Genomic DNA, 25,083 nt, shown 5'->3' with positions numbered 1-25,083 from the left:
TGCTACATTCATATATTTATATACTTATATGTATAAAGATGTGTGTGCATGTACACAAACTTTTTCACTCTAGGAATTTTAGACATTTAATTGAATTTCTTTTTAATAGAATAACCTAATAACTAGTAGCAACCAAGTGATTACTTTTGTGAGAATTTCCATCATTAGTGTAGTTTTGTCATAAAGGACAACAAAACACATTTATTTATAGCATATCAACCTCTTTGCCTAAACATCTAACCTTATGAACGTATCAGACAATATATTTCATTACTCAGTGTAAGATTACACCAATATTTTGAGCTGAAGCCCAATAAGCTAGAGTTTTAAGTGCTAATCAGCAATAATGTATTGCTTGTACCTTAATGTCACTATTGGTGATTTAGTGATTAATTATCTGACTGCCATGTAGAGCTTAAAATAATCTAAATGCATAGGGTAAATTAGTTGATCAGGAGAAAAGTCTGTCATGCAAATTCAGTTCTTACAGAACCTTCCTGTCACACTCATCAATGACAGCCTAAGTGGGTCACCAGAGTGGATGGCCCCTGTTAATTTATTTTCTCAGACATGCGATACATATTCATGATATCCTGCTGTTTGTCTGCCACCTCAAAGAAACTCTCCATCTCCTCCAAATTATAATTAATGAAAATATGCACAGATAGGTTTAGGAGCTTGGAAGAAGAGATACTGGTATTATGTTGCAGAGGGTTGCAAGGTATTGGTATCAGTAGTTTGCTAATGTGGTAGAGGAAAAATGTTACTTTGCCTCTTGCCTTCTCTTTCCCTTCTTCCAAATGGCAGTTGATGTAAAAGATCATGTAATAAACATAAAAAAAAAAAAAAAGTATATATATCAAAAATATACAGAAGTGTTATTCACAATGTAGATTTTAATACCATACTATTTTAATTTCTTTTTCAGACCATCACAATAAAAGGTCTATATGGAAGCCATCCACACATACCCATCTTTTCCAAAATTTTACTCGTGTATTTGCCTACTTTGAACACTTTGTGATGTGTATTTCATTTAATCCAGAATTGTTTACATTAATGCCAGTAATTTCCTGTCATTACCGTGGCATCATATGATATAGGAAAATATACATTTTGTGTATTTTTTTATCATATCTTACAGACTTGAATAAATGCACCTTGTACCCAAACTAGTGAAAAGATGTAGGTAAAAGCATGTAAACAAATGCACATTACTACACAAGTAATGGCAACGGCAATGTGATAAATTGTATAGTCATATGACAGATTAGTAAACCATGCTATAGATAAAACTCATCTTATGCTTCAATTTTTCAGTTACCTTTAATTGTCCCAATTTTTTTCTTGCCACTAATCCATCTCCTCTAAGATTGTCTTGAATAATCCACACCTCTTCAGACAATGCCTGTTAAGAAAGTAAAAAGAAAATCCTACTACCAAATAAGGTATTGTTCCATATGGAGCTTTTCCAGTGTTTACACCTGACAACAACAAAAATAGTGTAACTGAGTCGTGGAAAAGTTGTAATCATTGCGTTATAGTTTGCTCTGCATTAGGCTGTGTTCTTTCCCCTGTTCTTCTCAGAATCACAGATCTACTTTAAAAAAGTTGCAGATAATTAGAGATGTAATAATGTCTTTTTTTCAATGCTGTCTTTACTCCCTGTTAATGAATGATGACTGAGTTTAATTTTAGCAAAATACTAATGTTTTAAAGTATGAAATTTAAGTATAGATTTGCAGGAATTTTTAATTTTTTCTGGTCAGAAAGACAGGCATTAATACAGGAATATAGCAGAAATAATTATTTTTTAACAGTTCTACACATTTGAAAAATAGTTCTGTTGATAATATGTGAGAAATTCATGAGAGTGAAGTGGAATGATTTTACTGCTGACCTGCATGACTTATTTGTGCCTTTGTCACTCATAAATAATGTATTCAGCCCCAACTCATGCCACTGAAACATTTATACCACAACACATCATTGTGTATGTTATATAAATATTTATTATGATGAATTATTAAAATGAGCAATGAATATTTATTCTTCTCACAGTATAAGTGTATGCATGCATGTATATTCTGTGTTTATATAGATATGCACATACAGAAATATTTAGGTAGCTCTATACACTTGGATATACATGTATATAGGTTCTCCCATACATGTGTAATCTTTTCTATGCATCTACCTATACACATTCACATTTGGACCTACACACACGGTTGTAATTCTGGAAGGCTGTAAACATGTTCTTTATGGATGTGCATTATTTATAAATAGAGGCATCCAGATGAAAGGTGGAATCATGTACATTTAATAATTTTTTATTATCTATGATTAATTCTGACAGGAGCATGGTTTTGCTGCAACTATTATAACAAAGGCAGGGCAAGGGCCTCAGTCAAACAGTATCCAAGTCTCTGAGAACACGACGTCTTTCATTAGCCAGGATTTACAACACAGGAGAATTCTTTCAGGCACTCAGCCCCTGTTTTCACACGTTTGTTTGTTAATAGCAAAAAAAAAAAAAAAAAAAAAAAAAAACTATATAGCTTTTGTGACACCCGAAATGCATTTAAAGGAAGAAAGTTAGATTGTGATTCAGATGGCTCCCTACAACAGATGCCTGTTGAACGCTGCAGCCTGTCTGGGTACATCTATCTAATCATATCTTATTTCATAGACTGTTGCCACATTATTTAAAAATTTGCCAGGAAATCGTATGACAGCACAGAGAGAACAAATAGAGAGAAAGCTGTGCCCAGTGCTGGGGGAACACAGGCAAGGGAAAGAGCTTGGGAACCAGACATAAGATGCATTTTCCAGTCTCTGAGAAACTTTTCACTGCACACCACGACATCAAACATTCCAAAACGGGTTGCATATTTGAAATATTAATAGGAATGCACTGAGCTCCATAGACAGCTGCTTATTTCCCCATTTGCTATGTACAAAGCAAAGGATTAACACCACTGGCAATATTTGTGTCAGGCCATACTGATTAATTTAATATTCTGATTGGATGAGCAGCAGAGCTTTAACGGCTGTTAACTTTCTGGCAAGCAGTGCTGAGAAGGTGATAATGAGATTAACATTTGGAGGACCTGATTTGCTTTTGCGCTGTATTTAATTACTACTTTGACACCAACTGGTATGCTCTATGGATTGTGCAGATATGCTGATAGATATCCATATTTGCTAAACTATAACATTGGCTTTAAATAAATGTGTTAAATTCTGATTTCAAAAATACTTTGCACAAGACATGAAAAATATGTGATCTTATTCTCAAAAAATAGTACCTTAAAGAAGATATTTGGAGTAAGCAGAGTGCCTACAGGGAATGAAGAAAAGGACTGATCAGCAAAGAAGTTGTACATTAAAGGCTAGAAAATCGAGTAATAAAGTAAGGGTTGCCAAAAGTTGACTGAGATGATCAAGCTGACTTAGATTTTGCAAAGGAAATTAAAACAAATCTTAAAAAGATCCAGAACTCTATTAATAAAAGCAGAGCAGAGAGGAAAAGGAGATGTTACTTCAACCAGGTTTGGATAAAGATCTTGTTTTCTTGAAAAAAGAATCGTGATTTGGCTCACTTTTCAGGAAGATTCTGTAGGAGCTTAATAATGTCATGTAAAGCTTAGGCTGAATTTTGAAATTCAGAGGAAAATTATGGGGCAAACAACTCAGAAAAAAAAAAAAGTGGCTTTTTCCTAATCCAAGTCATAATTTCTTAACCTGTTTGTTTGTTTGTTTGTTTGTGGTTTTTTGTTTGTTTGTTTTTGTTTGTTTTTTGTTTTTTAACAAGTAGAATTGGTATTGACCAGCCATGGATGAAAGGAGAGAGGACAACAGGTAAGGCTATCAGGTTGGAAGGAGGTTTTTACAGAGATGGTCAACAATTGCCTCAGAACTAGTTTGAATGCCTTTTAAAGTCAGATGTTGCTAAATCTGGAAGACGACATTTTCTAAATGCAAGTTTGAATGATACATAAAACCTCATGTCTTTGTTACTTGATTTACCAAAAAAGCTTGCTAGGACTCTAGGCCATTTATAAGCACTATACTGTACTAGTATTTTGTACTAGTTTGTACAAAATCATACACATTGTTCTCATTTTTCAGTGGCTAAGCATACCATATATTTGATTGTGATGACCTCCATGAATGAAACTCAAGAGAGACCTCCTTTTAGACAGCTATTGTTTTGGATCCAACTTCAAGCTGAAACAACCATTGTGGAAAAAAATGAGCACACTGGTACTGTTAATACAGACTATGTTCTTCAGGCCCATTCTCATCTCAGTAACAGATGCGTTGGAAACCAGAAAATAAAGATACAATCCAAATGACATATATACAAAAGCTTATTTTGCTGTTCTACAACTGCAAATGCAATTTTCACATACTGTGTATGTTAATTTACACTGTTAGTGCAGTGAAAAAGGTTTTAGGCTAAATGATAACCAGGTCTTTTGCTTCAGGTACTGCCATCTCTTTGTAATAACTAACTGATATCCCTTGCAGCTCTTTTTTCTTATGAAGTAAGTGTGGTCTAGCTATCAAAAGTCACCAAAAGAGACCCTGGGATGATTTTCTATTAATTTCTTGTGCTACATTACACATATTATTTATTTCCATCCTATATTTATAATATTTTTCTCCCTCACAACACCAAAAAATTTACTTACTTATTTGGGACAAATTATACCAAATGACAGCACTCATAGTTGAAGAACTGATTAATAGCTAGCAGTACTGCTATGAATTGGTGATTTGTAGATCCCTGCTACTTTCCCATCAGTTTTGTGGAAATCGGTATTTTCCAAAGAGATCACCCATTTTCAGCCTTTGCCACTGCTTCAGCTTTGATGTCAACTTCACAGAAGCCAATTGTCGTAACTTCAAAGCTAAAATGGTCAAATGGGAGAGAAAGCCCTGAGCCAGCTGAAGGGGGATCTATTGAGCTTCTGTGACTGTATATCTAACATAGGAGGTTGCACTAAAGGCTTCTACGGCATTGTTCAGGAAACCTGGCACGATCCTGGCATCATCCTGGCATGATCCTGGGATGATCCTGGCATACTGAGAACACAATATACCTGCTTGCTGCAGAAGACCAGAAAAAAGGTGATAAAATCTGATGCTTGTGAGTTATATTTGCTGTGCATATGTCATGGTTTTCATTTATGCAAATACAGCCATGAGTTTTTTAATGTTCGTAAGGGTAAAGGATGTCTTAAATCTGAAACTGATTAAGCCATCACTTCCTACATTTCCTTCAAATTCCTTTCTGAATGACCAGGACTCAATCCCCCTCCAACTGCAAACCTCTCAGGACCAACAAGAGAAATAAATTTCAGCACCAGAAATTATAGAATTAAGTATCAGTGATACTTAAGAAATTGAGTTCATTTTGCTATATCTTGAACTTTTGGTTCAAATCCCAGGAAATCTTAAAATTGTAAAAAAACAAGACTTTGGGAAGAACCTGCAGTACAGCTTGAATGTGTCCAGACAGAATTGTGGTTGCTCGGCACCATAAAAGGAAAATTGTCTAAATTTATTTGAATTATTATGCTGACTAGTGGTCAAGTCTTCTTCAGGATTCTTTTACTAAAAAATCTGCCATGGACATTGCAGAGAGATTTTCTGAGTTGTTGAGGAGACCAGATAACTCTTTAGTGAAGAAATTACATACATCATGAGTCTGTTTAGACCTAACAATCAAACCAAGAAATACTATAAAAAGCAGGATAACACTGTTACTTATTTTAAGGAAAAATATATTAGTAATACAGAAAGGATGGGAAAACTTGCATTAGAGCAGTAGCATTAGTTTGTGCTGAAGTGTTGTCATTGCAGATTTATATTCCTAAGAGCGCTTTCCAGTCATACCCTGGGCATTACACATCTGTCCGCCCACTATAAGCCTTTCTTTTCCTCTCTCTTTTTGTTTACTTCAATAATATTTGAATCCAAGGCATCTTGCTTATTAAACTGGAGAGACTTCAAATTTGTTTTTGTACAATCGGAGCTAATTGTCTGAGACAATTTACATCCATCAGCACAGTGTTTTATGGCTTTCAGACTCAGTGGAAAATGAATAAATAAGAGATCTGAAATCATTATTCTCCTTTATTACTGGAGATGTGCTGGCTAATCTGAGAGTAATTTGAATCCTAGAGGCCCATCAAACACTGGACACCTGTCAAGCTCTAGCTTCAGCCACTAGTTCACAATCTGTGTCACTTAGTAGCCTCCTCTATTTATATCCTGAACATTTCCTAGGCAAAACCAAGAGCTGGGGTTAGTTATTTAACGTGTATTTTTTTTTCTTTTCCTGTTTGAAGAGTTATTTGGAAAGATTTATAACTTCACTTTTTGGTTAATCCTGGTTAAAAATTAATTTTCATACTGTTGGAGGTTGATGCTTTGGAAAATTTTTATACGAATTCTAAGATGTCATTGCTATGTTAGCATTATTATCAGAGAGAAATCAGAGGAAAAAAGACCATCTGTCAATAGCCACTAACTGCTTCGTTCATCTTTACACAGGTCGTAGCTGCTGTACACACAGCCACAGAACTGTTCAAGGGAAAAAACAAATGAAAAGCTGAGGGGAAATAAAACCTAAAAAGGGATATAGGTGTACAAAGGAGACCATAAAAAAATACCTATGGGGGACAGAGAGACTTAGCAACAGAGGAAAAAAAAAGATGTGGGGAATATAAGGGTGAAAAATATCCTGGCAAGAAAAAAAAAAGAAACCAGAGGGAGAAAATGTTTGTAAGTAAGAATTAGGGAATGCTTGAAAACTAGGGGAAAAAATGAGACCTGGAGAAAAGGAACTACAATTGGAAATGGAAACATGTAGATAAAATGAGGTAACTAGGACTGAGGCATCACAAGAAATAAAGAGGGCAAGCTGCAAATAGATACAAAAGATGCAATAAACTTCAGATAGGGAGAAGAATAATAACAGTTACATAAAAAATAATTTATTTTTTCATTCAAAAGAACATAAACTTAGCATTATACTCAAGGAAATCTCTGAAAAAAAAACACAACTGCAAATGTTACAGTCACTTCTGTAATGTTTAGTTTTTATCAGAATTTCCACAGCAGACATATCTATACTATATTCTCCCTATTTCTTTCCCCCTTTCTCCACTGCAATATATGTCTGCAAATTGGAAGTTATTCTGACAGGAATTGCCACTTCTGTATCCAGTATTTTTACGTGGCTTTGGGCTACAGATCAGAGGAGGAGTGGGCAGTCAGGAATCACCTGACTGGTGTCAGAGGAGGCTTCCTTCCAGGAACACCAAAAATACAGATTTCCTCATGTCTGATACAAGGTAGCCTACATAAATCCTGAGATTTCATGCCAAAACTCTGGATATTTTTACCATACAGATCGCTTACGTATTGATTAACTTAAGGGTGTCTGGGTCTCAGTATCATTTAGCAAGGAGACCATATCATCTCATTATTGCCCCAGGAAATACACTAAACAGCAGGCTGCAGTGTATTTTTTTAATACCAGTAACTATTCTGTTTCATTTTCTCATGCACCCTTCTATTTATTTCCATTTAAAAATACCCATCTCATTCCTTTTGCACTTGTTATTAATTTCTTTGCACAGCTTTAATCATTCTTGCTACCCTATATGGAATTTTCTTCTTCTGTCTCTGTTTTGACCAGGACTGAACACAGGGGTTTGAATACAGAGCTACCACTGAGGTGTATGTTGTACTATTTACAGCTATCAAGTATTCCTTCTTAAATATGCAAACTTGGAGAATCCATGATGCAAATATCTATGAGGAATTTTCACTCGCACAGGTTCTGAAAGTGACTTCTGTAGGTTTATTCATACTAGCCAGCTTTTTCACAAGTTTCCATAGGGAAACATGGATTATTTTTTTGCACATTTAATACCATGTGCATCTTTTACTCCTCCATCCAGTAAAGTCTACCTATGCCTATTAGTCATAAATTTTACAAAATTCAGTAAATATGGAAAACTCTATGTAACCACTGGTCAGCAATAATGAAAACTGCCCTGTGTTATCAACACTTTTTTCAGCACATACCCAAAACATAGCCCCATACTAGTTGCTATGAAGAAAATTAACTCTATCCCAGCACAAGGTCATGTGTTGGTGTCATTATTGTTGGTAGTAATGCACTACAGAGCCTAATTTACACAAGTGTCTCATATTTCTCTATACATTTAAACAATACCAAGAAAGTTTCCTTGTGCCATCCATCCATTGTCTGTAATGCGGAGATGTTGAGATGGTAGAGCAGTCACTGTGGACTGAAGCCACCTAACATTCTTCCAGGCAATTCTGTTTCACAGCTTGGGATCCTTTCCTGATGACAGTCTGCATGATGTTGTCATTTTCTGGAAGGTAATAGAAGGTAGTAGTATGGCTGAACTACATGTCATCCAGTTCGCTGCAGTGAGCGGATATTGATGTCCCAGTTATATCACACTTACTAGTATAGATGTAGCTCGTGCATTGGCTGATATACTACATAAAGCAATAGTTATTTCTAAAAGCAATTGTTGTTTAAAGGAAAGGAAGCGACAATATCTTCTTGTAATTAATGAGGAACTGCAAGATGACTGACTGACGTTTTGAAAACCAATTAGATGCATCAAAATTAATTGTTTGACTTTTACTGAGCTAAGCTCACAAGATGTGAGCTTATCAATAAATATCACAAAAAAGGAATACAAAAAAAGTCCTGACCAAAACAACAATAGGATTTTGGATAATCTTGAAAATAAACAGCCTTTTTGTGGTGAAAATGTAGTTATTTTGATAATAAGGTCAGAAATTTCCACAAGAAACCACCAGATGAATGGGGAACTTAACCTTGTTTACTTGATCCCAGAGGCCCACTGCTGACCTTTGCAAATAAATAGCCTCCTACAGGGTGATAGGGTGTATGTAACTCAGATTATCCACTGCTAAAACATAACCCATGTATTTTTGTAACAAATAACAGTTACTGTGCCATAAGGCTTAATTTAGAATATGTAAAATTCTTTGAGATTTTCAGATTCAGAAGTGTGACATTGCTTTTTTAACTGCACCTTTTTAATTGCAATCCTTCAGCAGCCAAATTGCAATACAAAATAAGTATGATATTTTTTGTGATATATTGTCATTTATTTTCAAAAGTAGATTGCTCTATCTTTTCTTGGAAATAAAAAAGAACAAAGGGAATAGAATAGCTAGAACAGCTTTTAAAATCTGTTTTACAGATGATTTTCTCAAGCATTTGTAACATTGTAGCTGTGATCAGAATATGACACAGATTAAAATTCATTTTAGCACAGATTGATGCTACTTTGGTGACCTATGCAAAGCATGGAAGGGAGATGACTAATAGCAATCTCTGAGAAATGATATGTCAGGTACAGTATGAGGCAAATGATCCTCTGAGGTTGTACATCAATTAGACATGAACAATCGTTGTGCAGGGATAAGGATTTGAGAATGAGTTTTAAAATAATTAGGAAGTCTTCAGAATATGTACAATAATAGACTAGATCCTGCAATTATTGGTGTTCAGTGATGCATATCCTCAGGTTATGATTCCACTTCACTGGATCCGCAGTTTAATAGTAGCTGAGGGTACGTTCCCAAAGAGAAACTTGTGCATGATTTTGTTTTTTTATTTTTTTTTTATTTTTTTCTAGAACAAACAGCAAGGGTTATGCAATTCTGTTTTAGGCAGTGGTAAGGAGCTTGTGCTTAGGGAAAATATAACACCAAGGTAAAGGTAGTTTCCTTCTACCTCCTGGCAAACTGAGGGTTGCATCTAAAAATGGACACTGCAGGAACAATCTGCTAGGTGCCAAGCAAAGGAAGCAGATCTATCTGCTTGGATGAACAATACAACTGAACATAATGCTGTTAAGGTTTAACCTGTGCAGTTTACTCCCAGGTTCAGGTCCTCCATTTACACACATTGCATAAAAGTTAGTTTATTCTCTGATACTGGAGTGAGTAGTCTAGTTCCCTCTAAAACTAATCAGAGATTTTTATTCCTGGAAACATCTTGCATTAGGCTGATCTCCATATTACCTAGTATGGAAAATACTATAACCGTTTTGGCTCCCTTCACCCTATACAGTCCTCTAGAACCATCCCACTCTCAAAAATTTTCAAACATTTTCACTCCATAAATGGGAGTATGATACACAGTCTGGAAGTTTCATGTTCTAAAGACAGTAAAAATGGAAAATAAAGTGATGTCAGCACCATCTCCATTCATCTGTATTTGTATGTGATTTAAGAATGTGTCTCAGCTATATTTCCAATTACATTTAGAGGAGGTACATTTCATATCAAGGTTACATCAAGAAAAATACCAAAAGGCTACTTTAATACTTGATTCTTCATCTGCTTAGGTTAGGCCAATGTATTTTCATTATCCTTTATTGCATATATTGGTCTTTTGGTGATAACTAAAGCTGGGGATTAAGGCTCTGCTGTATACTGATTCGAGTGTAAATCTATAGCTGGATTTTATGACGTTCAGGAGAGGGAACTGGTGCTAAAACTCATTAGATTCTCTTTTTGTATAGAGATTAGTCCTTATAATAAAAAGTTTCCAAGTTAGGTTAGAGTTTGAGAATACAACCTCTAATTAATCTAATTCATTACTGGGTTCTCCAAGGCCTAAGAACTAACTAGAAAGAGGTATTTAAAATTTCTAAAACCTGGTTTCCTATAATCTGTTGTTAACTTTCACAGAACCTGAGGAAAAAGAGTGGGTTACTGTTGATGAGGATCAAAGCTGGGGTAGCTGGGTTTTCTTCTCTCCTTTTCTTTTCTTTTTTCTTTTCTTTTCTCTTTTCTTTTCTTTTCTTTTCTTTTCTTTTCTTTTCTTTTCTTTTCTTTTCTTCTTTTCTTTCTTCTTTTCTTTTCTTTTCTTTTCTTTTCTTTTCTTTTCTTTTCTTTTCTTTTCTTTTCTTTTCTTTTCTTTTCTTCTTTTCTTTTCTTTTCTTTTCTTTTCTTTTCTTTTCTTTTCTTTTCTTTTCTTTTCTTTTCTTTTCTTTTCTTTTCTTTTCTTTTCTTTTCTTTTCTTTCTTCTTTTCTCTTTTCCTTTCTTTTTTCTCTTTTCTTCTTTTCTTTTCTTTTCTTTCCTTCTCTTCTCTTTTCTTTCTTTCATTTTCTTCTCTTTTCTTTCCTTTCCTTTTCTTCTCTTTCATCTGCCTTGCCTTGCCCCTCTCCTCTCCTCTCCTCTCCTCTCCTCTCCTCTCCTCTCCTCTCCTCTCCTCTCCTCTCCTTTCTTTTCTTTTTTTGTCATACTTACCAACTTACTTGGCATTATAATATTTGGATTAGGCTTGGGGTTAAGTCTTAGTAAGAGCCAAAGTCTCTGTAATGATTAACTTTAAAGCTGGGATTGAGATTTCATGTAAAATTTGGGAATATAAAGCTTTAAAAGTTCAGTTCATTACTGCAGTTAGAAATTAGGAAGAAGAAATGCTGTCCACAAAAGAGGGTATCATATGTAACTAGAGAAGAGTGTGAGTTTGAGAAGGGAAAAAAACCTTCAGAATTCCATTTTGTTAACAGTCACTGAAGGGCCCATAGGATTAGGAAAAGGTCTGATGAGTCATGTTCTCTTTTAAGGTGCAATTGGTGCTTCAATAATCAAAGTTAATTTTAATTAGGGTTAGAATTCAGGGGTGTTGTTAGGGTTAGAACTTGAGAATGCACACATTCAGAGAAGTGATTACTTCTGGATTCAAAGTGCCTGCAGGGCTAGGAAGAGGGCATAGTTTTAATAGGATCAAAATAATAGGATCCCATTTAGTTCAGGGATTTATTTGCTGTCTCTAATTACCATTATAGCAAGGATAGGGTTAGGAATAAAAAGGGTCTGAAAAATCTGTATTTTCCAGCTTACTAGTGAGACTTGCAAGGACTGCAGAGTCATGCAGGAAGTTGGTCTCTTCATAGATGTGGGTGTTTACATGAACTGTGAGAGTTGTTAGGGATCTTATGATTACAGCTGGATTATCTATTTCATTTGGGAGCTTTTATTTTGACGTATGCAGCAGAGTTCTATTGATTAGGAAGCTGTTTTTTTTATCAGACCTATCTTCTTCCTTATGGGCCTTTCAACTCCCAGGATGTGACAGTTCTGCACAAGCTTGTAGGGTTTGGGAATTATAAGCTTCATCGGTCTTTTTAACCAACATACCTGCCAGAACCTGCAGTGAAAAATAGGGTTTATATTCATAACCACTACGGCTTCCTCTTCCTTTAAGGACATGGACAGATACCTTTACCATGGGCATAGGGTTAAGGTAAGAATAGTCACAAAATGGAATATATTGTCTATCGTCTCAATCACTCCATCTACTGAACCAAACATTCGTCTTAGGTTGTATTAAAGGCACCTGTGACTTCAAAAGACCAGTCTGTTTTTTTCTTGAAACACAAAGAGTTCTTAAAGGCATTTAAAAGTTCAGGGGCTGTCAAGCTACTCATCCTGTCTTCTCTTATAGTTAGTTGACATGCTGTAAGGTCTGGAGGCAAAATTGTTGTTTGCATAATGAGTAGGCAATAAAACGACATAGAACATCAGCATATTGGCATATTTTTGAAAAGGATTTTAAGATAGAGAAAGGGCTGATCTTAAAGGTTGCCATTGTATCATCTTTCTGGTGATGGATCCATCAGGTCTTTATTATAAGGTTTAAACACAAAGGAGACGTAATTAAGGTCAGGACTTGGAAATGTAATCCTTTTGAGGAACTGGTTCTGAGGGTGTGTTGAACTGAGGAGAGGAATCACATTACACACCATCAGAGTTACACCTGCACAAGTTTTGTCAGAAATTTTTAACCTTTTCAGGAGGTTTAAGAATAAGGTGAGGATTCGGCTCAGCTTGAGAGCTTTTGTATCACACCACAAAGGGTCTTGAGGTTGAGTCAGAATTTCTGTGCCCGTCAATACTCTGAAGACACTTGTAAAGAGCTAGTTCAAGTGAGTATGGATAAAGTGGCCAAAGCCAGATGAAAGAGACAATTTATGAAAAAAACACAATTGATAACTAGGAAATGTGTCAAAACATCTTTCTAGATAACTCTTAAGTCATAAGCCTGTAATTACAACTTCATCGGCTACAAAACAAAATTTAGTTAAGGAAAAGCTATAAAACTAAGAAAACTGTAAGTGGTGATAGGAGGAAAAATAATGCAATTCGAATGTTAATGTTAGAGTACATAAAAATATATGTATCAACAGCAGAATGAAAGATAATAACTTTAAAAAACTCCTTATTATAGTAACAAAAAAAGAATCCATAGTAGATGAAGAAATGGCAGAATTTCTAACAATGCAGGAAAGTTCTCTAGGCAACAGATATTGTGGACATATCAGATTAAATACCTTTTATGTTAGTAGTAATCTAATAGGAATATAGCATATACTAAATGGAGTAGAAATTAACAGGGTGAAAGTAGGAACAAGAAGTCATCACTGAGTTGTCACATTTATAACTGAGTTGTGTTGGTAGTGCTATGCCATGAAAGTTATCTAGTATTACAGATGACACAACGATTGAAGACAGGTGACCAGAATAATCTGAATCACTTGGAGACCTGGCAAAAGGCAAAATGCCTGGTGGTATACCCAAACACAAATTTGTGCATATAATAATAAAAAGGGTAGGCTATAGTTGGAAAGACTGGGGGGGTGGGGGTGGGTTCTTTCTCTGCAAGACTAGAGATTCCAAAAGGACTTTGAGAACCATGGTAAAAATTTAAGCAAATATGTGCACCTGATGCATCAGGTCCAGCAGGGCCAATGTCAAATTTACGGGGAAACTAAGGCGGAAAATGCTGTATTTTCATGCTCCTATGTTATCATCACTATGTTTTACATTATAAGCTTATTCAGTTCACGTATATACATTCTGAACATAGTAAAACAATAGTGATGGCTAATGGGGGTTGATAACTTCCCTTTGCTGGGATAATTTCAATGCCCCTGACAACTTTTTTCTTTAATAGTGTTATTTAGTTTTTGAGGTTTATTTTACATCTGACTAGACTTTAATGAATTTTGGCCACAGAAGAGTCTTCTCTTAGTTAGATTTCTAGTTCCCATAGCTGAGGTTGCAAAACATTAGGCATCCTTCACTCGTGTAGTAAGGGTGTGCTTATCACCTTATACAGCTGGCCACCTATTTCTAATATTTCTAAATACAGACAAGTTCATCCTTTGCAGAGAGATTTTGTGGTACAATGTGTTTCTCTCCATCCCCACTCTCATTGACTGCTGGATAATTTCAGTGATAGGACTGCATTTCTTCCTTTGTGGTTAGAGAAGTCAACCTACAGACAAAAAAAAAGAACCACGACACTTCCAAAGGAGGTAATTTGTCTTTGTTTATAGTCCACAGTAAATACTGACTACTGCTATTGAGAGGATAAAACATTATCTTTCCTTATTTCATGGAAATAATCATTGCTGTCAAGTGCTGGAACTGAGATATTTACTTTCAGGAGTGCAAATAATGATAATATTACTTTTTTTTATATTAAACTAAAGTCATACTCCTGCATGCAAGCTTTATTTTTCTTATAATTAATTTTCATCAAGTATTTAAGATGTATCTAGAAGGCAGCTGGAATAACAGTTTTACTGGGAGAAATGTTCCTTCAAAAGGATCCCCATCAAATAAGTTGTCATCTCAAGCTCTTGCAGCTTTGCATAACACAGTAACACTGAGGTTCAGAGAAAGAATGTTGAATTTCATAAAGCATTCCTTAAACAAAATGTATTGTGGATTAAATATTTTAAACAGGATTTAACAGATCCCATTCAGTTTTTAAGTGAAATTTCCTTTATTGTTGTGTTGATGTGCTCGATTTGTAGGACAGGTTATTACTTTAGACAGTCTTGATGACTTTCACTGAAAAACAGTTAGTACCTGGCAGAACAGGTTGAGGGAGCAGTGCAAAATGGTTTTGTATGTATGACTCACCAAAGAAAATCAGAGTAACCTGAGGATATACTGACTGCAAGGAGTTTTGACACCGCTGCATCCAGGCCATGACAGAGATGAAACTCACTAGCTATTTAGGCTTTGAGATTTATTTTACAAGTACCAGTACATCAAAAAGGAACCCAAAGTTAGGAGGTTGGCAGGATCCATGAAACTAAGAGCACTTGAATTAAAGGGAAGACAGCTCTTACTTTTAATAAAGGGAGAAGCTAGAGACAGGTGAATAATTTCAGGCACAGAAGCTCCTTTTCTGTAACTTTTTCCATTTGTAATGCAGAAAGCAAGCAGATTTCTCCCTGAGACTCTGCTATGACTAGAGGAAGTGCTAACCTCTGGGTTCCCTGTCTTTGACATGAAGACAGAGACAAAACTCACTGTTTTAAAAAAGTTTATATCTTATTATTCCAAAGGCAATATTTGAAACACTAACAGAAGCAAGCAAAATGAAAAACAAATTCTTGTGAGATTTTTGCCCATTTATGTATATTGTGAAAATACAAATAGGCAATAACCTTGTAATGAAAATGGAACAAATAGTCACACAGAAGAGCATTCTACTTTTGGAGATGTGGTCTTTTGAGCCTTATTTCTTCTAACCTTGGGTCCTAGATTTAATTAAGATCTGAAGAATTGTGGTGTAATTGACATATATTTGATTTCACACATTAGATTTTGATGGAATAATGAGATGTGAATAGAAAGCACAAGTAAAAAATTCCAATTATACAGGAGTGATAGTTCCTTTTCTTTTCCTTGTCTTTGTACAGCATCAAACCAAGAAATATCTGTTGTTTTGTTAAGCACTCTCCAGAAGATACTGATATCTTGATCTTGTGATGCCCAAATGAATAAGGCAAAAGCAGACTTCTGCGATTTTTGTTCTGGCTGTAGACTTGACAATAAGAAATCAAAGCAGTTATAGAAGTGTGAAATGAAGGCGGTGGAGGGGAAAAAGAGGAAAGTCATGAGTATTGAATATTTAGTCATCAAACATGATTAATACAAGTGATTTAAGGGCAAAATCTACAAAATAATAAAGCTTTGACTTTTCCTGATATAGCTGTTATTAAACGTGAATCAACAGGTTGAAAACACCCTTAGATCAGTCAAAACTTTATAAGTAATAATAGAGTGTTAGGTTGAATATGGAAACACATTAAGACAATAAGACTTCAAGTACATTCCTTTTTGGCTAGTCATAAAAGTGATCAAAAAAATGAGCTTACAAGGACTGATAACTAAATGTTAATATTACACTCAATTTATTTGTAGGGAGGTCAACATTATTTTAAAGTTCTTTATAAGTGATATAATTTATCCAGAGCAGTACAAAAACATTTATGTGGAGAAGTGAAAGGGTAGCAAGTACCCTAGCTGTTCCTTAATCAAAACAAAAGGAAGGCTGAGCAGGGAATGTGTCTAGAATGTACCAAAGAAAATCAGGAAGACCATCACAGATCAAGCCTTCTGCAGATAAAAAGACCAGTTTTCAAAAAATAATTCCAAACCCAAACACATAAAAAAACTGACTTCTGTTTTGAAGGTTACATTCTTCACCTTATTCTCCCACAAAGCTATTTCATTCTAATGATGAAATTTTCTTGAAGCTGAATTATTTGATAACTGATTTCAGTCTTATTTACCTTATAATTTTCATATAGAAATAACATCTGCACCATGCCAACATGTAAATACCTTTCATAAATGGAATTATTTTGTTGTAATGAATACTGCCAGTTATGAACACCAAACCCATCATTTTCATACCCACTATTCTGAAAACTGAAACAGATTCTGAACTACAGTTTGTATTGCCCAAATGACTCCATAGAGAGTGGAGGAAGGAACTGCATATTAAGGTGAAAATCCTGTTATATCTTTACTGTTGTTTTTCTTTTTTTTTATTTTTTTTTAAGATGATTCGATTTTTGTGTCATGTTTCAGACACATGATACATACAAATCACTTTGCACAAAATTTCTCATTGAGGTTTGCCACAAAAATGTGCTTTTTTAACAAAAAATAAATTATTAAATTGACAAGAATGTGAAAGGAAGAAGGCAAGGAAAAATAGATTAAATGAAGTCAACATGTTGGAACCTGAGTGCTGTGACTAAGGAGCTTTATGGCACATGTGAATTAATTTTGTTTTACCGTGCTCTGTATGTGTGCAATTGAGCAAATTAGGTTCTGCTGATCTTCAGCTTGGCTCACCGTTTGCCTCTCTGTAAATGACATAAAATACACCTGAGTAAGAAAGCAGCACTTAGACTTACAAAGCAGCCACCTAAATGATAGAACAGAATTTTTTGAAAGAAATATGCCTTCACAAATATTTGTGTGGAAGATAACCTGCAGACTTTTTGCACGGAAAACTGGTGAGCTAAGTACTTCAGCCCATTCATAGTTGACACATTAATAGGCAAACTGTTTTGAGCTTCAGAATTACCCTAAAATTTGATCTCTACTTAAAGCAGAAGTTGTTAGAAGGTGCTGTTTCATTTCAGGATACAAAAGAAAGAAAAAATGAAGTTTAGGGACAAACAGCTTCTTAAGAATATTTGTCTTCTTCACCTTGAACTTAAATCCTTCAGTTTTATGTTTTACAAAGGTAATTTAGATAAATCAAGGAAAACTCTTCACAAACTATGTTTCTAAAAAAGCCACCATGATTTTCCTCAGGATAGACCTATAACTTGTCTAATTTGATCTTTACTTTCACTGCTGACAATTTCATCCTTGGCATCACTACTCATAAGAGCCTTTAGTGCAGCAGCACAAGCAACACTCTCTGGTACTGCACAGATAGATAGTACCATAAAATTTCCACTGTTAGAAGATCTACTTTTTCTAACCTAATCAGTAGGAGTGTTGTTTTCATCTGACCCTCATTCATACCTGAGACAGATTCTTAAGGGTAGAAGCTTTGTGACATTGCAGTACAGTAATAAAAAAGGAAAGCATTTTTGACCTTTTCCTCCCACAGCTATACTGGGTGATAACACATGAAAAATAGGCCCATACTTTAGAAACAGTATAAGAGTTTCTGGGTTACTAACACTGCTTTGCATGCATATTGATGTATTATTGCGTTGCATGGAGAAAAGCCTATTATTGCATTATTGACCACCACATCAAATTCAAGTCTTTTTTTTCTTTTGGTGATAGAGCTATAACAGTTGGCTCTGGGGCCTGTGTGATTAATACCTCCATCTAAATACCTGTATAAAGCAGAAAATAGGCTGTTTTCTACAATATTTGCCAATAATTCACCATTTTTTCATGTATATTGCTGAAAAGCTGAGTATTTAAAATTAAATCCATGGCTAAGTTTTTCATGGCTGGACAAGAGAAGGAGAAATTGTAAATGTAAAAGTGAATTGAAACAATTATGGTTTGCATATCATAATGGTTTAGGCGTATGTATTTACATATGTATGCTTGTGTATACGCACACTACTGTGAACGGCTGGATAAAGCTGGAACTGTTCTTTCATAAGTTCATTATGGCTGAGCAATAACAGCCTTTGTTCAGTAGAGAGACAAACACAAGCTTTTGGTGAGCAGCAACGTCCAGCTACCTGTTCTCCCACCAGTGTGAAAAGAAGGGATTTCTGCTACAGAGCATTTGCAAAGGAGAACCTGCAGCAGAGCTGTGGCTGAATTTTTCTCCTTGCTTTAAGTGCATGGGGTAGATTTGAAAGCTTCTTCTGCTGCGATAGGAAAGGGTGAATTACTAATGCTGGATCAGGGGATCAGGGGTAACCAGGAGTTGCAGCTTTGTTAATAAGCCCTGGAAAAATTTTCATAGCTAATTGGTGCTTTTACAGCAAAATTTCCTTCCTTTCTCTCCCAGTTCTTCCTTTTTTTAATCTTTCTCTCTCTTTTTTTGTCTCTTTGTAGCAATTTCCCATTATTTCAATTCAAAACTGTTTTACAGAAGAAGGGAATTGACCAAGAAATTAGGACACGGAATGTACAGTCAACAGCAAGGTATCACCCAGTGAAGCCTTCATTTGTGTTTCTACAAAGTCTTTAACCATAACATCTCAAAGCCAATTTCTACAACAGGTCTGTGAAGAGACACAATAGCTCTCTGAGTAGATATTTTATTAGTACTGTTTTAAACCTACGTAAAGATATAAAAATTTAAGTTCGTATCCTCTACATTAAAGTATCAGCATGGTATTCCTCAATGGCTCTGTTTTGTACCTAGTCTTCTCTGTGGCTAATTTGGATCTAAATGCTAATTTAGTTGTGTAACATGGGGTTCATCATGCTTTAGAAACCTGAAAATTAGACATTTAAGACAAATTTATTATTCATGCTTCCCCTGTGGTCATGGAGGAGAGACACGCTTTCAAAGGAATGATTACTCCAATTTTAAGTATCAGGTATATAAGATTCATAGGGAATTACTCCCAGAATGTAATTTTCAACTTTAATTACAGATGGAACCTTAGAAAGCCAGCTTGGGTTTGGGGTGCACATAAATCTAACTGCGACGGACATAATCTTAAATCCCAATGGTCAATGTCTTTGTGGTACATCTCTTAAATTTGGGAAAGACTCTCACAATGTAAAACTTCAACTTCTTTCTGTTTTTTTGGTCATTGATTTACAGCATCCTATGAGCACATTGCACAACTCTATTTGCTTCTCTAGCAAAATGGGGAAATATAAACCCACAGTCCAATACCTCAACAGCGCTAGTTCTATCTTATAAATACCAGAGTAGTTTTTAGACAAAGCAGTGACAGTAGCAAGACTGACTGCAGAACAATATAGAACAGTGTACTACAACCTGAATACGTATTAGTGTTTTAGCACAGGTATTGGCATCTCCATCCACGCGAAATTAGTTCTGGACAAAAGCCATGCAAGTCATTAAATAGAAAAGTAGCTGCTGAAGTGCAAAGTTGCATGGGACTGAGTTGGTAAATTCTGCAATCTCATTTCTGTAAAGTGACCATTTTTACTAACCTTATAAGTCAATGGAAGAAAAAAAAGAAAGTAAGTAACATTTCAGAGATTGACTCAGCTGAATGATTCAAGTATTATATTTATTACAGCTCTTGATTTGTGAAAATGTATTGCTCAGACTGTTTTCCCTTCTTTGTTATTTGTATTCTCCTCTCAATTTCTTCAACATATTTTAGAAATTTAGATGTGAATTTCAGTATCTTGTGTTTACATACTATGTTTCATCATCCCAGAGCATTTCACAGATTTAAGAATGGAAAGTAGAAATCCTGAGCCAGATTGTAGCTGTTTTTTCTTCTACATGCAGGGCAAGACTTTCCCCTCAAAGTCCCTCCATCCACCTGCAATACATACAACATTCTGACTGCAAAGAATATTATACACAAATGCCACCTGGACAAAGAAGTGGCCAGAAAGAGGACATGTCATTGTATGCTGCTTTATTTGACATCAAGTGCATGCTCCCTGTACAGGGGAGTGTAAAAACAATTCTGTTTGCTGTATACTGGTATCATATCCCTTGTAACTAGCCCACCAAAAACCCAAACCAAATCACATATCTTTGCTTATATATATGTGTATGTATGTGTGTATGTGTATGTGTATGTAGATATCTGCATGTATTTTCTGAGAAGTATCATTTAAAATTAAAAAATGTTAGAAAAGGTATTTTCTATCAAGGTCTGATGTCAATAATGTGTAGCAGTAGCACACAGCAGTTTAGGACTACAGCCTTCATTTGTTGTTGAAGCAATTGGGGGGTTTTTAGAGAGATAAAAATATAATTACCGCTTACAAATTGGATAAACATGCTTTCAACATTTTCATTTGAATATTATCTTTCATTGCAACAGCTCTGAAAACTTTTACAAGGTGAGAATTTTGAATTATTCACTGGCTGGAAAACATAATTTATACCTTTTTAAGGTTAGCTTAAACTAAAAAGAACATTACATATAAGCTTATGTTTACAGACTTGGAGTCTTTCAGCATCAAATAAGTGAATTAGTTCTATTGGCTAAGAAGCATTTGCAGCGCTTATTAAAGGGACACCTAGCAGCCATGAAAATTCAGGAGATTATATGTACATACAGTGTGCTATTCATGTGGTTTCTCCGACAGAGAAATTGGGTATCTTTTGCTGTATATACCCTTGAACAGCATGAACAGATATTTCTAAATTTATGTATCAACTGAAAAAAAAAACCCTAACTAACTAACAAACATATTTGGAACAGTTGAGGAAAATATTTGTTGCATTTGAGGATATGCCTTTGTGGAGCTAGAGCTTTTACATGCCTGATGCTTAAACGAGCTTTCAAGAAGGATAAATTGTCTTTCTTTTCATCTGCAAAACTAATCTGAAATGCATGTAGGCTTCAAGAATAAATAGACCACTCACAGAGAGTACTACCACTGCCTGACTATGAATTCTCTCTACTAAGAACACTGCTTTTCTTGGTGAGATTCAAGGGGGAAATGTCCATTTATGCCACTAGGATTTACATGTCTAAAATGCTTGTTGACATATACAAAATACAAACTGACTAAAAGCTAAACTCAGAGATGAGGTTCTATGCCACAGGATTAAAGTAATGGGAGCAATCTGAATAGAAAGCATCTGACACATTTTGGGGCCAGCTGTCTGTAAATTGCCCCTTCTGTGCTGAGGTACTGTGTGGTCTCTGCTTCACTGCATCATGCTGCAGCCATGCTACAAAGGTAAAGCTGAAAGCCAATATTCAAATCAGGCCCGAAGCCGAAATACTATTTTTCTCCATTAGAGGGTGGTCCCTCCTCATCATGGTTCAATTCGACTGGCAGCAGGAGAAGACCTGCAATGCAGTCATCTGCGTCGTAGATGACACATGAATCAGGAGATGTCTGCGTCCTTCCTTCTCATGCCTTACGCATGAGAGCATAGCAATAAAATAAGTGTACATGGCCACAGGCCAATTATGCACAAACACATATGCAGTACATGTCTTCATGCATACATGATGTACGCACACAAACCAGGGCACCTGCACATGCATGTATTTATAATAATAAAACAGCTTAAAAACTGCTTACAGCCTTGCTGTAAGAGGTGTAACAAAAGGAACTGAATTCACCATTGCACATTCTTCTGTCATTAACATCTACATGATTTCAGCCATGCTAATGAACTGTACTTATTTTTAAAACCATTCAGCATATCTATGTACGTGCACACAAATAATGTATTAGGAATAAAACCCTCTACATTATGACAAAGTTGTGATTAGGAATTTGAAATCCAGAGAATGCCAAAATGCTACTTGCCAAACAAATCTTGCTGCACTCTCGTGTGAGTCTGAACAATATAAAAAGCTTTTCACAACATGATTGCATTCATTATTGTAGTACCCTCATTCCACACAGCCAACTCTATTCATTCCGCATGTTTTCAAAATTATATATACATGGAGCAGGATTCTGCAATGCCTTTTTACAGCCCAAAGTTAATAACAAGAAAAAAATTTCAATAGAACTTCCTACTGTACAACATACTATGGAATAAGTATTGCAATGAAATGTAAGAAAGAATTGCTGCTGGCATAATGAAAGCACTTACACTTTGTATTTCATTAGCTTAATAGCAGTGAACTGTCTCATTCACAACATTGCCTATTATGAGTAGTACACAACATAAAACCCATAGAAAAAGGCTTTAAAGATTTTTTTTTTTTTTTTAAATAGTAAAATCCCTAAAATCTCCTTGAACAAGGGCCAAAAATGAGAAATTTAATCCACAAAAGAAGTTTGGACACTGCGCACCCATGAAACCAGACTGTTAGATGAAGATGGAAGTGCTGGGCATGAAGCTTCTGTTTTAAATAGACATTGCTCCATTAAAGGTACTTTGAACTAGCAGAGGGTCTGATCCTTCATAACAGCCTGCACCTACAATGGTATTAAATTATGCAAGAGTAATCTGGCAATGGAACCAGTGAAATAGCGAAATGCTTCACACTACACACATATTTAAATGCTTGTGATCAGGAGCATGTTATTTATCTCTTCTCAGAAACAAGCTTAATTCCCAAGCAGTCAAACAGATCTATTTTCTGAATGTCAGTTTTACTGTCTAGTCCATATCATACGGCTGCAAGTCCTAGCAGTATGTCCCCATACTAATGTGAGGATTTTTCACAAGGCTGGCATAATCACCTGCAAACAGAGAAGCAAATGTCAAAGGTTTTGTTATGCTTAAAAACACCTTTTTGGAAAAGATACTGATGGAGAATAGGCATTTCTTTTATCACTCTCCCTTTTTATTATTTTCTCTGATGGTAATGCTAAAAGAGAGCATTGCATGTGAAATGTTTTTCAGATCCCTAACAGCAAAAATAAACAAGAGACATACAATTACCTCACTAATTCTGTGTGGTCAGATCTTGAGAACTAAACCAATCCTTTCAAGATTGTTATTCAGCATTCAGATTTTAAAGATGCGCAGCTCAGCCTGACTGTGAGCCTCAAACCTAACAAGACTGCACTTTACAAACAGCACACGAGCATTTCCTTGTAGAGAATACATCAGGGTAGCAATAATTTGTGAAAAATGTAGATCTGCACAGTGCATGCAGTGCATGATATAAAACAATGTATGTAGTAGAAGTGTAGAGCAGTGATCTTATTAGAATAAGGCCATTCTTATTCAGTGAAAGACTCAGACAGCTGTTGTATGGGCAAAACTTAATATTCCTTCATTTCCCATGCAAGCCTATTTTTCAAGCCCACAACGTCCCCACTCCACTGAGTTACATTTAAAACTACCTGGAGAGCTTTTTTACGCAGAGCTTGTGTTACTCATTCTACATATGGTGTGAAGTTCACAGATGAGAAATGTGAGTGCCTAAAATAAATACTACATGAAACCTGAGATGTGTGAGGGCCCTTGGGAGTTCAGCAAATGAAATGCCTATCAGTCTCTGACACAGCAGACGCTCCCTACAATTGGCAGCTTAATGCTTCATTATGCATGGATCAGATATATAGGTATGGCCCCAGGCAAACCCCCTGGTTTAATGGAGAGGTGCATGCTGGGGAAAGGCAAATGTCATTTGCCCATGAATTTGAAAGATGAGGGGGAAAGGGGAATAGAGTTGATTAATCAAATGTATGAGGCGTTTATTTTGTACAATTTATCCTAGAGTTTCCTCACTGAGAGTTATTTCCAGCATTATATGCATTGCACCTTTTATGTTTTGTGGATTTGACAAGGTTTAAAAATGTGATTATTCTTGTCCACCCAGATGAACAGGTCCACAATAAATAACAAACAGCCAAGTTTTTTACCTGCAGGAAAAATGTAAAATAAAGATAAAATTTCTGCTGTCTTTTGGAATATAGAATATGCCAGAAGTTTACAGCACAAGGTCAGCAGACAGACTTGCTGAAATTGTGCAGATTCTGTTAAATACCATGAAAACTTATCGTGCTGCCTTAATGAATGAAAACTGCTCAAGTGGCTCAAATACTGAAGGATGTTAGTCCTGGCTATTCCCTGTACAAGAAAAAATCAACCTATTAACGCATCAGTTTGATTCACATACATACAGTTCTAATCGAAAGAAACAGTGAAAATGGCATATCCATCCTGATCCACAGCTAATTGAAATGGAAGGGATGAGAGGGAAAGAAGAAAGGAGAAACTCATTACTGAAAATCTCTTGAGAAAACAAAATATCCTAACATGTATGGGAAAGGAAATTATTTCGTCATTCCTGAGAAAATAATGACCCTAAGGGATCAACTGAGAAAAAGTTCTACTGCATATTGGTGTGTTTTAATGAAAGCCCTTCTTCCCTCCTGCAGCATTTTCATTCTGAGATTCCAATAATGATATGTTCTATAAACTTTAAAATATCATTGTGAAGCTTTTTTCTACCATACTAGTTACAACCACGTCAGATTTTCTTTGGGGTCATTTATATAATACATACATACATATATGTATATGCACACATTTATATACATACATACATAACTGTCTATATGTATCTCTGTGT

This window comes from Pezoporus flaviventris, unplaced genomic scaffold, assembly GCF_033815535.1.
Source record: "Pezoporus flaviventris isolate CSIRO_AGI_PZ_B2104156 unplaced genomic scaffold, CSIRO_AGI_Pfla_v1 ptg000031l, whole genome shotgun sequence".
In the NCBI taxonomy this organism is placed as follows: Eukaryota; Metazoa; Chordata; class Aves; order Psittaciformes; family Psittacidae; genus Pezoporus; species Pezoporus flaviventris.
Note: the sequence above shows the minus strand (reverse complement) of the source record.